At 34.9% G+C, this 15,339-nt stretch overlaps 1 protein-coding gene across 23 annotated transcripts in view; it reads right to left on the reverse strand.

Moving 5' to 3' along the window:
- Positions 1-15,339, reverse strand: part of ZBTB20 (zinc finger and BTB domain containing 20) — a 770,585-nt gene that overhangs the window by 456,654 nt on the left and 298,592 nt on the right. For 21 of the 23 annotated variants that reach the window (XM_046659181.1, XM_046659174.1, XM_046659190.1 and 18 more), the window contains one exon: positions 3,503-3,576. The exons of the other annotated variants lie outside the window; for them this stretch is intronic. The gene's annotated coding sequence lies outside the window, so the exon portion shown is untranslated. The remainder of the gene's footprint in view (positions 1-3,502; positions 3,577-15,339) is intronic. 23 annotated transcript variants of the gene reach the window in all.

The raw sequence follows: 15,339 nt of genomic DNA on the forward strand, positions 1-15,339 counted from the left end.
ATTATCCAAATAGATTATGAACTACTAGTTGATAGGAAATAGGTGTTACCTATGTATCCTGGTGAAATGATTTGTTCACAAGAAGCATAGAAAAAAATTTAAATTATTATTGTAGAGGAAAGAGGAAAGAGAAGAGAATCTTGTTGAGCGTCTACATCTAAGGCCCTGCTCTGGCATCTTCATTCTCCCTTCTTCTCTATATGCCAAAGCTTCCATGGAATTTTTAAGGGCAGAACATCGTCTCATTATTGGGGACACAAATACTTAGGCCACTAAATTTTAGTGCATAGTGACATAAGCTTCTTCATGCTGGGGGGTGAGAAGGTCTGGAGGGGATAAAATAAATTTGAGGAAGAAACTAAGATGTAGCCAAGACTTAGCTCTGGGTGAAATAGAAAATTTCCTACCTGAATTTCTAAGTGACAGAATCCAATAAAGGCAACCTGAAATAAATTACCAGGGCAAGTAATTCATTTTAAATTATTAAAGTTTATTTCATTTATTTCAGACCCTGAAAAACTTTTCTTTGACGGAAATGACCCCTGGCAACAGTGACATTCTGACACCATGCATGATGCACACTCTTGGGAAGTCTAAATTTCATGTCACAATGGCTCTGTTCAGATTACTGGTTTCATCATGACTGTAAGCCCAATTAAACCACTATTGAAGTTTCTAATGGTCTTCTGTCCACTTTGTAAATCATCATAAAGAATACTAAGTCAACCAAATAAATTTGCCTCTATGTGACTCATTGCACAACCAGAGGCATGATATCAATGTACAGGAAAAATGAAAAATAAACTTTTTGATAACAATAAATTTTTTCAGACTATCCTTATATATGAATTTTGGACTACTCAGTGGAGGGGAAGACAGTTCAATGGATCTCATAAAACGAACGTAAGGCAATTTGTTCCCTGAGTAGAGAGGAAAGGTCGAAGCCCCAGAGTCTAAATTCAGGTCTACTCTCAAGTAGATGTCTGAGGATGATCTGCGTTGGTGGTCAGTATGGTTTGGGTTAACCTGCATGCCCTACCCTGGGCCTCAATTTATTTATTTCAAAATGAGATGATTGGACGTTTATTTCTTACATGCCTTCTACTATAATGTTTATTGATGTTCTGCTCTTAAATTCCTTTCACCTCAATTTTTTAACCTTAAAAATGTGCAATGTGTTTATAAAGTTCTTTGATGTCCTTAAATGTTATTCAACATGATAACAGTACAATTCACTGAGCCCAAATTTTATCATTTTAGTTTTGCCTCAAAGGCCAAGTTTTATGAGAGCTTTAATTTGCATCACCAGAAGCTGATTTAATAAAAATGAAGGGAATCCTTTTGGAAATAAATTAAAATTGGTAGGGGAGGGCAGAGAACCTTATGACAAAAAAACAAAAAAACAAACAAACAAACAAAAACCCAGGAAGCTAAACTTAGAAGAAGTCAAATGGGTCTGAGTTCTAAAGAATGTTGTGGTCTTATTAGTGCTCAGAAACTGGCCAGGCTTTTAATGCACTGAAAGTAGACGTTTCTAATGGTAATTTCCCAAATCCCTGGCATCTTGGCCCAATACCCATTGTACCATTTGCCCCATTTCCCTGAAGTGTAATCCACTGCATGGCAATTAGACAAACAGGTACAGAGCACCATCCATCCTGGAGTCAGGTAGATTCATCTTTGGAGACAACTCCAGTGTATGGGATGTCAGACCCATGACTTAAATGGAAAACTATTGAAGACCATTTCACAGAGGAAAAGGATATGACATGAATGAGCACTCCTCATTGTGGTCAGGAGAAAGAAGTGGAAAGTCAAAGAGTAGAAAGACTGGGGGACTGACACCTAATGTGGTATGATGAACAGAAGGTTTGTCTTTGACAAATTCCTTTATGATTGTCTTCCTGACTATTAAAAACTCTATTCAACCCCTCTTCACAAAAATATTCTGACAAAATGAATCCTAAAATTCTGACTTTTAAGAAATTTTGTAATTGTACTAATAACAACAGCTATTTCTTGATTACTATTACACCAAGGACTGGGGATTACAAAAATGAATAAGAAATAGGCCCTGCTTTTAGAGAACTAACTGTCTATGGGTTTGAACTGTTGTAGTTATGACAAAAATAACAATAATCATCAATTATTCACTCATACCAGCCAAGCACTGTGCTCAGTGGGCAACACGCATAAGCTGCCTAAGTTCCCTCCAGTTCACCAGATCCCCTGTCAGTGAGGAGATCTTGCTCTGTCCATGTATCATCTCCCAGAAAAATGGACCTAGCAGAAATTAAGACAATAGGCAGAGATATTCAGACAACTTCAAGACTGTCTACAGTCAACATCAAGAACTATAGTCAATAGTAAAACAGTGCAGTAACCAACCGGAAAATGCAGGAAACTGTCTGAATCACCTTCAATGTACCTTGCTGTACAGGCACTGTGACACTGAAAACCACGATGCAGTATTCCCCACATCCGGCATTCCAACAATGACTCAAGGAGATGAATGTTATTTAAATGTTTTAAGACTCTCTTGCTAGAGACCTTGCAACACATTAAACTGCAAAACTTAGGAAGACATCATAACCTTCTGGATTTCATTACCAAAATGTACATTTTGATCTAAAATTAAAAAAAAAAAAAAACAGATTGACTTTCCTTGTAGTATTTCACAACCTTTGAGTGCAGCATTAAAATGCTTTTCTTTTTTTCCTCTACCAACTATAAGCTTCTGTTTTCTTACCCTGGGCGTCTGAATCTTTTATATGCTTGGGTTCTATTCACTGCCTGTTATTCAGACATTGAAATCCCAAATGTTAATTGTTCTTCCAAGTACATTGACAAAACAGCAGCTAAATAAGGGTAGACCAGACTGTGGTAGACTCTGACATGCATTTATGGAACAATGGGGCTCTGAGAGACAGCCTTGTAGCTCACGGGAAGACATAAGATGTGCTATTTTGACTGCTTCATAGCAGAATGGGGAACACACGCACACAAGGGAATTATGCATTTTACTTAGTTTTGCCCAAAGTCCTCAAGGCAACAGAATCTTGTGATGTCATCATGAACTTTCTTTTTCTCCATTTCCATTGACACAAAGGCTAAAAATTTCTAATGACATCACAAAGGAAAAAGGAATCTACTTTGCTTCCCTAAGAAATCTGTTACCTTCAATGAGACTTGTACAAAAATGCAAGAATCCTTCCTGACAGGGTGTATGTCACTGTGCTGAGGCACAGTGGGTGACACCCTCCCTAAAGCAATTCAAACCAGCCAAAAGAAAGGATCCACAATTTAGGTTGGATAAAAAAGACATGCTGAATATTGAGCCCAACAAATTTTCTTTTTTTAAAGAAGGAAATCATTTAAATATATATTTCTTCAGGGACATTCAAATTTTTACTCATGTCTGGTTTCCGTGTTACCAATGTTTTTGTCATTTTATGAGTTGGTCAAAAAAATCCAGAGGAAGGTGCAGGAAGCGTTCACTTACAGGAATGCAGTGCAGCCCAATCTTTTGTTTTTAAGGTGCAGTGATTTCAGTCTCTAAATGTAACTTCAGGCAGTCTGAAAAGAAACAGGTTAAAATCTCTTTCAGTTATAATTGGTATTTCAGATTTAATTAAAAATTAAACTTTCATAATGTTTCACCATCCAAAGCAATGCATTATCAGTCAAGCGTGGCTTTTTTTTTCCGTTAAGAGAAAAAAAAACCCTCTTCCCAGAGTAGTTTTTTAATGAAAAGAAAAGGATCTAAAGAGGAAAAAAAGGCAATTCTGAAAAACAAAATATGCCTCCATGTTAAGGACTTCATAATGATACGACTAGAAGCTCAGTGCCTCTGAATTTTTGCTATATGCTATCTGATTTAAAAAACTCCTAAATAAAATTTCACAGCCTAAAGATTACATAAAATGTTAATTTCAGAGAATAAAGAAGAAAATCTATGATCTGAATACACATGTTCAAGAGAAATTCTGCCTGCAAATAGAATTGGAAAAAAATGTTAGATCTACTGCTTTCAAATGACCGAATTGGTGATGGGGCAGAGAGCGAAGAAGAGGTAAATGGACACATTTAGCAATAGAAAATGCCCATTGCAATGTAGTGTGGGTTTAGTGTGCTCCAAACTGCATCATGTCGAATATCGTGTCTCATGCAGCCACTGCTGTTTGAAGCAGCTCAGGAAGATCATTGAGGTTTGAACCAGACCTTCTGGTTTAAATAACTGTAACCATATTTTATAAATGTATTTTTCATCTTTGAATTAAGAGCCCAGGCATTAAAATCTCCAAGTATGTCACAAATATTTGGGCTTAAGACGTCATACTGTTTTTTTTCAATCCTTTCTTTCTTCATACAACACCATCTATAAATAAGATAATAGTTACAAAAAACAGACTGGATGAAGTCATCCCTATTTTTAGCTTCAAATAACTACACAACAAGATTTAGAAAAATATATACTTTTAAATGCAAAATGTAGATAATACAACTATCTTTCTTTTATTTTACAGCATGGCAGTACATTTTTTCTGTATTTATAGCTCTAAATGTGGGATGTTTATGTTGTCCACCTTCATATTAGTGTAAGGTAATATTTTAATATCTCCACATGTGAGAGCATGACCATAAATCATCCCTGAAGTTGCATCTATTATTAGAAAATGCATCGAGTTCTCACTTATGAATTGTTTTCTTTTTTCCTTGTATTATATGGAGGAATATTTTGGGTATTGTGTCTCTTTGATGTATACGGATTTTAAATGCAAACTGGTTCAGATTCACTGAATCTATCCATGAATGGATCCAAAAAATTCACTGACATTGACTAACTAAACTTTTCCCCTGCTTCTCACATGCCAGAATTAGACTAAAAATGCACCAGTGTAAAGACAGAAATTATGGAGGCGTCACCAGGGACAACTGAATGAGAGGAGGGGAGTGCACATATTTCCTTATAAGGCAACAAAACATTCATAGAAGAAACTGACAAAAATAACTCATGCTCAGAAATTATATGAAATAACAATAATCCCCGATAAATGATTCAGAAATCTAAAAACTGCCCACCTCTCTATAAATCTGAATCACCAATTGGTATTGTTCTACTCACCGCTCAAATGTGGTTAGTGAAACTGATTCACTGTCTAGTTCAGACAAGAAAAGGTGATGGAAACTAGGCTGCATATTTATACATAAACTATTTAACTGACAACTAGCAGTTCAATTTAATCGGTTAGATTTCCTTTCCTTTAATTCACCAGATGTTGAGTGAATTGAACTATCAGTTCAAAATAATAAAGTCATTTCTATGAATAGACAGTCTACTAAGCTACATTCTCCTCCTCTCCTCGTGTCATTCCTCCTTCTCCTCTTTGACCTTTCTCTTCACTTCTCTGTTTCTTCCTTACTTTCACTTTCTTCCTTATTTATTTTTTCCCTCTCTCTTTTTTTTTCCCCTTGGTGAGGGTAATGAAGCTCAAAAATAACATCTTGTATCCTGTTGAGGGAAACTTGGTCACAACTATCCTTCCAGATGACAAACTCATTCTTAAATGTCTGTTTCCCAATCCAAAGAAAACAGAGCAATTGAGAAAATAGAGACACAACATCACTTACCACTACCAATAGCACCGCTTTTAATTCCCATGCTACGTTCATCACAAGGAGGACTGAAGTTTATTTACATTATCCTCTAACCTCAAATAGGACCACAAATAAGACTAATAACAGGACTATTTTGTGGCACTCAGGCAAACGGCTGGGCAAAACAGATGGATCTTACTTTGCGCCAGGACTAAAAAAATACAGTCGCCAACTCACTGTTGGCGACTACGTATCTTGGCCCAAAGATGGACCTGGAAGTGGGACCAGTTGTCTTTGATATGAATACTGTTCCTATTCATATCTGCCTCATGAGAAAATCATTAATTCTGTCACTATGTGGGGTTAAGTATTGGGTAGAAACTGCTTGGAAGAATGGTCGTCAAGGAAGTGAAATAGTCTAAAGGCATGTTGGATTAAATTAAGGAGAAGAAATTTAGGACTAGGACCTTATTTTTTGCACTATTGTCTACTTTTAAACTTTCTGCTTTTTCCAAGTTCAGTACTGTACACTGAACCCCCCTTTAAAATTGTAGATTTCCAGAGTATGTGTCATCAATAAGAATAACTTTCTCTCAATATTTCAGGTTCCAAAATCTGTTAAAATTTTTTCAAGTCACCCAGATCAATCTCAGTCATTATTAAAATTGACCACCAGTGTCAGACTTTTTTAATCAGGATTAAACTGTGTAAGGCTTTATCGATCACAGTCCACACCCAGATAGCTGGGAAACAGCTCAGTAATCAATGCAAATTACAAAGCCCGGAAGAATGCTTCTCTTGGCAAGACTCTAGCAAAAGAGTTGTAAATTCTGCACTAGTTAAAGATTCTGAATGGCTTTCCAGAGAAGCAGTAAATGCATTATATTACAGTAACCTATCCTGTAAGTGACAAGGCCAAAAAACAAAGCCCCCAGACAATAAAAAAACCCGAAAGGGAGTAAGGAACTATAGATCTTAACATTGACTAGGAACAAAGGGCTGCTTCTGACCACACTCTACTTTTTAAAATCCTGACATAGATAGGAGTTTAGATATCACCAGGTCACAAAACTTCAAGGAAAGAACAACAAAGCACTCCAGTTCAGGCGGTCTATGCTAAGTCAGGCGCTTGTCTTAATGCTCTCCCAACTATTCAGCATCGATTTTATCGTGCTCAGAGTTTTTTCAAGAGTTCACTCACCTCTCTATGATTTGTTCATTCTGACACTGTTCAGATTTGACTTTTAAGGGACAAGCCCTGTCTGTGGTCAGCATAAAGCTCAAATTATAATATTTTAATTATTTGTCTTAGTCTCTTTTTTCTTTTCACTTAAAAAATTTTATTATGAAACATTTTAAAGATATACAAGACTAAAGAGCACAGTAAAATTATCTCCCATGTACTCATCACCCACAGTTAATGTTTTTTTCATCTATACTCTCACTCACTTTTTCTTCTACCAGATCATTTTAAAAATAATTTTCCTTTTCTTAATTTTAACTTTTTATTTTGGTACAATTACACATTTATGGAAAGTTGCAAAGATAGTACAGAGAATTCTCGTAATTCCTTCACTACTCTCTCCTAACATTAACATCTTACATAACCACAGTAAATTTGGCAAACTAAGAAATTAACATTGGTACAATACTATTAACTAAACCACAGACTTTACTGCGATGTTATCAGTTTTTCCACTAATATCTTTTCTCTGTTCCAATTATCTGATCCAGGATACCACACTGCATTTAGTTGCCATTTCCCCTAAATCTCCTCTGATCTGTGACAGTTCTCAGTCTTTCTTTGCTTTTCATCACCTTCATAGTTTTGAAGAGGAGTGGCTAGATGTTTTGTGGAATGTTCCCCATCTGGATTTGTCTGATGTTGTCTCATAATTAGACTGGGATTATAGTTTTAGAGAAGAATGAAAAAGTATGAAGTGTTCTTATAACATCACACCAGGGGGTATATGATATCAAAATGATTTATCACTGGGGATGTTAATCTCGGCCATTTGGTTAAGGGAGTGTCTGCGAGATTTCTCTTTTCTTAATTTTAATAAGCATAATTTCACTTTTACCAGTTTACTGAAGTATAATTTGCAAAACATAAATTCACCCTTGTAAGTGTTCGACTTACTGATTTTAAGTAAATTTAGAGTTGAGTAATCATCACCACAATCCATTTTATAACATTTTTATCACCCCAAAAACATCCATTGTGTCCCTAGGCAGTCAATCCCCACTCTCAACCCAAGCCTCAGACAACAACTAATCTGCTTTCTGTCTCTAAATATTTACCTTTTCTGGACATTTCATATAAGGGCAATCACGCAATACGTGGTCTTTTGTATGTGGCTTTTTTCATTTATCATAATGTTTTTCAGATTCATCTATGTTTTGATATGTAGAAATAGTCTATTCTCTTTTATTGATGAATAGTATTTCATTGTCTGGATATACCACATTTTGTTTACGCATTCCTCAGTTCATGGACATGTGGATTGTTTCCAGTTTTTCACTACTATGAATAGTGCTGCCAGGAACATTCACTTATATACAAGTCTCTGTGCAGACATATGTTTTCATTTCTCTTAGGTAGATACCTAGAAGTGGAATTGCTGGGTCATAAAAGTAAGTTCATTTTAACTTTTAAGAACTGTCAAGCCATTTTCTAAAGTTGTAGTACTATTTTAGATTCCCATCAGCAACGTATGAGGGTTCTGATTTCTCTGCATCTTCACCAACACTTAGTGCCTGTCTTTTTAATTACAGCCACTCTAGTTGGTATAAATTAGTATCTCACTATGGTTTTAATTTACTTTTTCCTAAAGATTAATGATGTTGAGCATTTTTTCATGTGCTTATTAGCCATTCCTGTATCTTCTTTGGTGAAATATCTATTCAAAAACATTTTTCCCAATTTTAATGGGGTTGTCTTTTTGTTACAGAACTGAAGAATTCTTTATATATTATGATGATAAAAATCCTTTATCAGATATATATTTACAAACCATAAATCTTTCAAATATTTTCTCCCAGTCTTTTCATTTCTTTAGTGGTATCTTTCGAAGTGCAAAAGTTTTAAATTTTGTTGAAATCCAAATTGTGAAGTTTTTTCCTTTTTGTATCATGCTTTTGGTGTCATATTTAAGAACTCTGTCTAACACAAGATGAAGATTTTCTTCTGTTTTCTTATAGAAGTCTTATAGTTTTAGCTCTTACATTTAGGTACACGACTATTTCGAGTTAATCTTAGTATATAGCGTAAGGTAAGAATCTAAAATCTCTTTTTTTTGTGTATAATCCTAACACCATGGCTATTTATCTGTATTTCATATAGTCCTAATACCAACTGTCCTAGAACTAGTTATTGAAAATGCTATTTATTGAAAACACCATCAAATTGCCTTGGTATCTTTGTTAAAATCAATTGAACAAAAATATAAAGGTTAATTTTTTGAACTTAACATTCCATTCCATTGATCTATAGGCCAGTACTGTATTCCTTACTATAGTTTTTACAGTAGGTTTTAAAATGAGGAAGTATAAGTCATCTAACTTTGTTCTTCTTTTCAAAATTATTTTCCCTGTTCTGGGTCCTTTGTATTTTTATAAAAATTTTAGGATCACCTTGTCAGTTTCTACGAAAATTCCTTTATTCTTTTTGATGCTCTGGTAAATAAAACTGTTTTCTTAATTTCATTGTTTGTTGCTAGTATATAGAAATACAACTGAGTTTTGTATAATGCCCTTGTATCCAGTGAACTTGCTGAATTCATTTATTAGTGTGCAGGTGTGTGTGTGTGTGTGTGTGTGTGAATGCATTCCTTAAGATTTTCTACATACTTATATTTTCTGCAAATAAGGAGTTTTACTTTTTACTTTCCAATGTGGGTGCCTTTGTTTTCTGGGTTTTTTCTTTCCCTGTTTTCTTTCTTCTCTTTCTCTTTCCTTTATTTTTCTTATGTTTCTGGACAGAAACTCCAGTACAAGGTTGGATAGAAGACACGAGATCTGACAACCTTGCCTTGTTTCCAATCTTCAGGTTAAACCAGTCAGTCTTTCATCATTAAGTATGGTGCTAGTTGTAGGTTTCTCATAGATGCCTTTTATTGGGTTACAGAAGCTGTCTTCTATTCGTAGTTTGTTGAAAGTTTCTGTCATGAATGGATATTGAATTTTCTCAAATGTTTTTGTGTATCTATTGAGATAGTCATGTGGTTCTCACCTTTATTCTATAAATATGGTATATTACATTAATTGATTACTAGATGTTAAACGAAATTTGTATTCCTAGGATAAATCTTACTTAGTCAGAGTGCGTAATACTTTTACAGATTGCTGTATTTTGGTTTGTGAATATTTTATTGAGGATTTTGGTATCTATGTTCATGAGACTATTTGCTTCTTTTCTTATGATGGCTTTGGCTTTGGTCTCAGGGTAATAGTGTTCTTACAAAACGAATTGAAATGTGTTCCTTCTTCCTGTATTTTCTGGAAAAACTTTTGAAAGATTGATATTATTTCTTCTTTAAATACTAGATAATATGCAGTGAAACCATCTGCATCTAGACTTTTCTTTGTAGGATGAATTAATGAATAATTTGATCTCTTTATTGATACAGGTCTTTTCAGATTTTCTGTTTCTTCTTGAGTCAACTTTGGTGATTTGTGCATTCTAGAAATTAGACCATTTAGATTAAATGGTTTAATATATTTGTTCATAGTATTACCTTTTAATCTTTTTAACTTCTGTAGGCTTGGTAGTGATGTACCCTCTTTCATTCCTGATTTTCACAATCTATTATATTCTCTCCTTTTTCTCTGGTCAGTCTAACTAAAGGTCTGCCAATTTTGTTGATCTTTACAAATAATGAACTTTTGATTTCATTGATTTTCTGTATTATTTTGTTTTCTATTTCATTGATTTCTACTCTAATTTTTATTATTTTCTTCCTTCTTCTTGAATTGTTTTGTTATATATTTATACCATATTTATATTTACTTATGTAATTATTTATCAGTACTATTTATTTCTTTGGGTAGATTTTATTTACTGTTTGTTGTCATTTCCTTTCAGCCTAAAGGATTTCCTTCAATATTTCTTGTAAGGCTGATCTGCTAGCAACAAATTGCCTCAGTCTTTGTCTATCTTGGAATATCTTTATTTTAAATTCACTTATGAAGAACATTTTTGCTGGATATAAAATTCTTGATTGCCATGTTTTTCCATATTTTTTACTTCAGCTCTTTGAACATGTTATCTCTCTGCCTTCTGACTTTAAATGTTTCTGATGAGAAGTCAATTGTTAATCATAGAGTTGTCCCTTCAGAGTCTTTTTTCTCTTGCAGCTTTCAAGAATTTCTTTTTCTTTGACTTTCAAAGTTTGACTATAACATATCTATGTAAGGATTTTTTGTGTTTATCATACTTGGAGTTTTCTGAGCTTCTCAGATGTGTAGATTAATGTTATTGATCACATTTTGCAGTTCTGGGCCATTATTACTTTGAATATCTTTTTTCTTTCCTTTCTTTCTCTCCTCTTCTCCTCTTCTCTCATTACACATATGTTAGTATGGTTGAAGGTGTCTCACAGATCTTCCAAGCTCTGTTCATTTTCTTCATTATTTTTTTTCTGTTCTTCAGATTGGATCATTTCTACAGATTTATCTTCAAGTTCACTGATTCTTTCTTCTGCCATCTCAAAATACCTCTAGAATATTTTTCATTTTAGTTATTGTACTTTTCAACTCGAGAAGGTTATGTTTCTCTTTAAAATAATTTCTCTCTTTACATTAATACCCTTTTCTTGAAGAGTAATTACATTAATATTTTATTTAATATTTAACATGGTTTCTTTTAGTTATTTGAACATATTTATAATATTTGCTTTCAAGTCTTTGTCTGCTAAATTCAACATCTGCTCTCCCCCTGCAACCTAGAGACGATTTCTATGGACTGCTTTTTAAACTGTGAATGGGCCACATTCCTGTTCCTTTACATGTCTCATAATTTTTTCTTGAAAATTGCCATTTTATACAACACATTATAGCAACTCTGGCTTCTGGTTTTTCCCTCTGGAGGTTGTTTCTGTTACTGCTATTTATTTGTTTATTTGTTTAGTGACTTACCAGTCTAATGCTGTGGGGTTTGTCTCCTTCATGCTCTACTGATATCTCTGGTCAGTTTTCATAATTTCTATTTTCATTTTTTAGCTACCACTTGCCCCTGTGTCAACACAGTTTGCAGTTTACATCCAATGATTGGCCAGAAGTTATACTCAAACACCTTGGCCAATAAGCTAACACCCTTTGCTGCTGGATATGTGTATGGGTTGGAGAACGCATTGAAAGTTCAGGCAGTTTACAAGTCTTCCTTGGTTCGTACTTTCCACTGGACTTTCTCTTATCTCCTCTTTCACAAGGCCTTTGGGTCAGCCTGGGGTATGTGTATATCTTGGACCCTCTCTGGTCTTCCCTGCAATATGTGTGCAGACTTCCAAACCACCAGGGATATGTGTTAGTTTATCAAGGCCCACAAGGACAGTCTCCTTATACAATTCTTTTTGCCAAGTTTCTGGCTAGTATGCCTGTCTATTGCCTGCCCCAACCTGAATTGCAACCTCAGGTTAGCTATGACGTTTACCCTCCCTTTTTGTTTACCACTGAGATTGCTACTGTTTCTGACAATACCTAGGAATGTGTAGTTTTTCACATTCTACCCCATCAAGGCAGACCCTTTCAGCAGTGGAGTTGTGGGTTTTCATGGCTTGCCCTCTCCTGGTAGAACTATTTTGCCAGTAGAGTTTGGGGAGAGGTAAGCAGTGGAGGTAGTCCCAGCTAAAATACCAGATCTCACTTACGCCCATTGTCTCATCACAATCTTTAATGCAGCCCCTTTTACTTTCAAATGTATCTAGTTTGGGTGACAGAATTTATGATCTCCTTCTATATAGTGAGGGTAAACAACTTATAGTATTCTTTCAGCAAACGACCATTGTCTAATTCTTTTCCTTGTAATGAAAGAATCAGAGGCCCAGATGCAGGGGTATGTATGTGGGTGGGTGAGGAGGTCCAGTTGCCATTGAATGAGAGTTTCCATGACAGTTACATGTGTATAGGAAATCCTCAACAGCCTGTCTCACTACATCTCTGGAAAATCTAAACACTTTAGGAGATTACGTCTGTCAATCCAGAAAATTCTTGGTTAGGTTTGGGCCATGAGGATTAGGAGGTGGATGGAGGATGAGGATGAAGGTGCCAAATTTCTCCCATGGGAGATAAAGAATTTTGCCTTACTTTACACAGCTGAGAGGAACAAGTCATGAGAAGAGCTAGAATTACATGGTTCATAATGCATTGCTAGGAAATTTGGAGCTGGACTAAGCTCGAATAAAGCCATTCTAAGCAATTGTAGAGAATGTGTCATTTGGAATTAATCTCATACAAAACAGTAGCCTGGAGATCTCTCTAAAGAGGTTCAAATACTTACTGGGATCAGGTTAGTATTTACCAACTTACTCCCTCACCGTTTTCTGTCCCACCCAGGTTATACCTTCTCAGCAACATACTAAGGGGACACACTCCTCTGGGAGCTTAAATAGCTCTTGTAAGTCAGAAAGTTGCCGTATAGACATGAGAAGCAATATGCACTTAAAAATGATTTTTGCTTTACAAGATGATCCACAATAAAATTCCCTCAAGAATAGATTCCCCTAGAGCATTTAAATTATGAATAGATTTATGAAATCACTCCTATCGCATAAAATGAGATAAACATGTAATATCTGCTTCTAGGAATTTTCAAAACTTTTTTGCTTCAAAGAGACTGAAGGGAATGGGAAAATCAGAAAACTTTGTGTGGTAGGAATTCAGACCGTATGATGCATTAACTTTGAATATCTTACTGATGTTTTTGGATCAACATTAATGTTTCACATTTACAAACTGTCAAAGAAATCCAAGTATTCACAAACTTCATCTTATTAAAATGTCATAATAATTCACCTTTAAACCAGGAAACTGTAAGAGTAAACATTACTACTTCTTTTTGGAAAACAAGAAATATAATCCATAAAACAAATCGTGGAAACATCACATAAATTGCCTAAGGACACAAGTAAATCTGAGGATGAAGTATGTGATGAAATTGCATCATTTTGTAGATGAGATTATCAATTAGGCAATATCCAGGCTACGACAAAGAATAAACTTTGAGCCTCCATCTCCCATTTGTCTGTTTATAAGGACATAATCAAATTAAATGTTTAAAGAAACTTTTTGGTCCTAAGAAACGATACTTCCCTAGCTAATCTCTCAGGTAAAGTGCATGGACAGTTTTTTAGCTGTGTGTTTTTGTTAGGCTTTGAAATTTCTATAAGAGAACTTCAACCCAATCCCTAACTTGATTACTATTTCTTCTATTAATTAACAAAGAATAGCTGTATTCCAAGTGTTTTCCAGTAATACAATATAGAATTCACTGTCATCTAATAACGATCAAAGGCATAACTTAGAGAAACAGTAATATATAGAAAATTGCTGAAGGATGTGCAATTCTTTCATCAGAGTTTAGCATCTAGATAAATTCTAAAATCTCCCTTTCAATTATACCAGAATGGAGTGTCTTCTACCTGGTCTGTATCTTACAAGACTGAGAATACCAAATTGCACATTACTGAGATGTTATCGATCTATACTGATGGCTACAACAGAAGTGTACCTATAATATTCTTTGTTTCTCATGAAAGTGAATATCGATCATGATATTCATGATATAATATAGTGATCCCTTTATATACTGAAGGGTATTATAGGAAGATATTTCTTTCTAGTCTTACTATCAGCAATGTATTTCTTCAAAACACAAGGTAAGAACTCAATTTGGAAGTGTATATAAGATTCCATATACAATGCTTTCTTGTTACATACATCTAATTCTTGACCCCTTCTCATGTTTTTCCCTTGTTTACCCACTTTAGTTTTCATTTACTTCATTTATATTATATGCTTTATTTATATTTTATTTACTTTCATTTATACTATATACTTATGTATCCCTTTAAATTATCTTTATTCCTTTTTTTGGAACAAAGAGATGTCCATCTGTCTCTCTTTTCATCTACCCTTTCATATATCAACTTAACTAAATTTACTACAGGATACTCCAAAATTTTAGATGCATTTTCAAAATGTCAACCTATATTGTCTAGGATCCGGACTTCATAAACTCATCTGTGCTTCTGTGGTGACTTTATTCCACTTTCTTCTACCCTCAGTGCTATTCAAATCAGATGTCTGAGGCAAAGTAGTAGATTTGTATCATCAGAGTCTGAGACTAACTTAAAGCTTAGATAAGCATCTTTTTGCTAAGTCACTTGAGGGTGATCCTCAGCTTCCTGTGGAAGAAGAGAACAATTTTGGAACCCATGGAGCAAGAGCAACTATTTTCAAATCATTAACAAAGCATATAAGGTAGGGTGGCCATGGCTGATTGTGCAGTCTGTGCTCTGCACAAGGGCACTCAATCCAGGAGTGTGCTCTGTTCAAGAAGCTATGCTCCCTGACTCAGGCTGCATCAGCTGATGCCAAGGGTTTCTTTGAATAATTTGCACAAAGGTGCCCAAAGAGGGCGCCTTTTTCTAAGTTGTACCAAATCTCCATATAAGTAACATAGGCCCTCTACGACACGTTTCTATAGTACTTCTAACAAAGTACAATTAATTGCATTGATTTAGC

The sequence above is a fragment of the Equus quagga genome, chromosome 4 (assembly GCF_021613505.1).
Source record: "Equus quagga isolate Etosha38 chromosome 4, UCLA_HA_Equagga_1.0, whole genome shotgun sequence".
Taxonomy (NCBI): Eukaryota; Metazoa; Chordata; class Mammalia; order Perissodactyla; family Equidae; genus Equus; species Equus quagga.